The 3,199-nt window shown below is 41.5% G+C and overlaps 1 protein-coding gene across 5 annotated transcripts in view; it reads right to left on the bottom strand.

Moving 5' to 3' along the window:
• Nucleotides 1–3,199, bottom strand: part of TMEM44 (transmembrane protein 44) — a 48,944-nt gene that overhangs the window by 9,190 nt on the left and 36,555 nt on the right. The window lies entirely within an intron of this gene.

Genomic DNA, 3,199 nt, shown 5'->3' with positions numbered 1-3,199 from the left:
GGGGGTGGGGGGGAGTTCCACTCTGGGCCAGAGGTGGAGGAAGGGGCGGAGCAGGCAGAGAGCTGTCCCAGGCTGTGCTGGCAGAGCTCTGCCCCAAGCTCACACCCAGGGCACCTGGTAGGCCCGGGGCAAAGGGCAGAGACCCCACCTTGACTCTGAGGAGGGCAGGGAAGGGGCACCAAAGCTGGGTTCTTGGTCAGTGCCCCCACACAAGCTTCCTACCCCTCACTGGGCAGGATGTGGTGGCCCCAGCAGGAGAGAGGGCAGAATATGGGGGTAGGTGAGGCAAAAAGAAGCCTGACAGTCTTCTCCCCAGGTCCTCCCTCTTCCCCCGCCTTCCCATCCTCCCCCTTGAAGTCCTTCCCCCTTTTTGCAGGAGGACAGAATGTACTTCAAAAACTTGAGTCACCACTGACTTCAGCTGTACCACGCCTTTTTCTTTTGAACAACTCTTTAATTATAAGATTTTCAATCATACACAAAAGTAAAACAATAACACCCATGGACACACCCTCCTTCATTTGTTCTAGCTCCCCCAAGCTTTCATTTGCTGAAGTATTTTAAAGTAAATTATGTCATCTGTAAATACTTCAGTATGTATCTTATAGATAAGGACTTTAAAAAAATCCTAAGCACAATGCCATTATTATGCCTAACAAAATTGTTATAATTCCACAGCATGCATTTTTTAATGACATCCTGCTGGAGGGAACATAAACTGAAAAAAAAAAAAAAGATTAATTGGGGAAGATACAAAATTACTAAAAATGATGGTTCCCCATACACTGCAAAAGACGGAAATGTTGATGACAACATAGGGATTGAAAAAGTTATATAACTTCTGCAAACGTAATGGAAATAAAAGGAGAGGTGAAAGAAAGAATGGTAACCTTCATCTTTCTTTAGAAAATACAGATGTTCATGTAAAGTATAATTGGTGATGTGTGATTACCACAGTGAGTTTTGTTGTTTGTTTTAAAAAAATTACTAAATTCAGTGGGATATACTGGATTATATTCTGGAACAGAATAAGAATTTTAATGGAAAAACTGGTGTAATTCAAATAAAGTCTGTACTTTAGTTAACAGTAATGTGCTACCGTAATAATGTTAATTTCTCAGTTCTGACACATGCAGCATGCTGCTGCAAGGTGGTAATCTTAGGAGGAGTTGAGTGAAGGTAAACAAGAGCTCTCTGGACTACCTTTGTAACTTTTCTGTAAATCTAAAATTATTCCCAAAGAAACAGTGTATTTAAAGACAAGCAAACAAATAAGCAAACAAGTAAAGAAGCTGGAGTCCTCCAACTAGGTTTGAAATGAAACCTTGAAACCTCCTTTCCAAAATCTTCAGCAACCTAAAATTTCAGAAGAGTGCCCTCTAGTGGAAGTAGTAGATGAGAATGTCCCTAAGGAGTATGATTAATCCAAATCTTTGTAAAGGAGGTCTCTCTCCACCCCTTACGAAAAAAGGTGAAAGTAACTAACATTTTTGTAGTCTTTTCCCTGTTTCAGGAGCAAAATTTGTTCATTTTTGTATAGAAACTTTTTAAAAAAACAAACTGAAGACTGCACGTAATTCTATCCCTGAGAGCCTTTATGATTTAATGAAGGAACAGCCCTCTGAAACACACACACACACACACACACAAATCAAATTATGCAAATTCCTTTTCTCTCTTAACACAGAATAAACATTTCTGTATACCCTTAAATTGTCTTTCAGTTCAGTTCAGTTCAGTCGCTCAGTTGTGTCCAACTCTTTGAGACCCCATGAATCACAGTACGCCAGGCCTCCCTGTCCATCACCAACTCCCGGAGTTCACTCAGACTCACGTCCATCGAGTCAGTGATGCCATCCAGCCATCTCATCCTCTGTTGTCCCCTTCTCCTCCTGCCCCCAATCCCTCCCAGCATCAGAGTCTTTTCCAATGAGTCAACTCTTCGCATGAGGTGGCCAAAGTACTGGAGTTTCAGCTTTAGCATCATTCCTTCCAAAGAAATCCCAGGGTTCATCTCCTTCAGAATGGACTGGTTGGATCTCCTTGCAGTCCAAGGGACTCTCAAGAGTCTTCTCCAACATCACAGTTCAAAAGCATCAATTCTTCGGTGCTCAGCCTTCTTCATAGTCCAACTCTCACATCCATACATGACCACAGGAAAAACCATAACCTTGACTAGACGAACCTTTGTTGGCAAAGTAATGTCTCTGCTTTTGAATATGCAGTCTTTAGGGCCACAATTCCATCACTTTCATGAACCACAGCACACAGTATTTCAATTCACCTCATTGCTGAAAGTACACATTTTTGTGTTCTGAAACCTGCTCCCAGGTCATGTGCTAACTTCTTTGTTCCTGAAGACTCTGAGGTGTATTTCCACCACCAAGGAGAGTCACTTTCCAGACTGGCAGCTGAATGGGCCCCCAGAGACCATCTGTACAACTTCCTCCTTACATTTAGGGAGAAGAGACTTCCCCAAGACTGGGGTGGTGAAATGCTGCTGGACTCAGGACCCGTTATAAAGGGTTTTTTTTTGTTTTTCTGATAAAGTTTTGAGAATGACCAGATACACATTAGCTACAGTTCGGTCTTAGATTTCATTAAGTAGATTTCCTTTTTTATTTTCCTCGCACCTCTGAGGCATTTAAACCTTCCACCTTACACTTCAGTATCTCATCCTTCCTATTTCTTCAGTTAATTAAGCAGTTCTGTAACACTTAACTTGGGATCAAACACAGTTTCACCTCTCATACATTCTTTCCACCTATCTACCAGCTCTCTACCTCTCTACCTTACGATTATACAGTGGAAGTGACAAATAGATTCAAGGGATTAGCTCTGATAGACAGACTGCCTGAGGAACTATGGACAGAGGTTTGTGACACTGTACAGTGATCAAGACCATCTCCAAGAAAAAAAAAATGCAAAAAGGCAAAAATGGTTGTCTGAGGAGGCCTTACAAATAGCTGAGAAAAGAAGAGAAACTAAAGGTAAAGGAGAAAAGGAAAGATATACTCATTTGAATGCAGAGTTCCAGAGAATAGCAAGGAGAGATAAGAAAGCCTTCCTCAGTGATCAATGCAAACAAATAGAGGAAAACAATAGAATGGGAAAAACTAGAGATCTCTTCAAGAAAATTAGAGACACCAAGGGAACATTTCATGTAATGATGGGCACAAAAAAGGACAGATATGGTATG

This window comes from Bison bison, unplaced genomic scaffold (genome assembly GCF_000754665.1).
Source record: "Bison bison bison isolate TAMUID 2011002044 unplaced genomic scaffold, Bison_UMD1.0 scf7180017864032, whole genome shotgun sequence".
Classification (NCBI taxonomy): Eukaryota; Metazoa; Chordata; class Mammalia; order Artiodactyla; family Bovidae; genus Bison; species Bison bison.
Note: the sequence above shows the minus strand (reverse complement) of the source record. Positions and strands in the feature narration are given on the sequence as shown.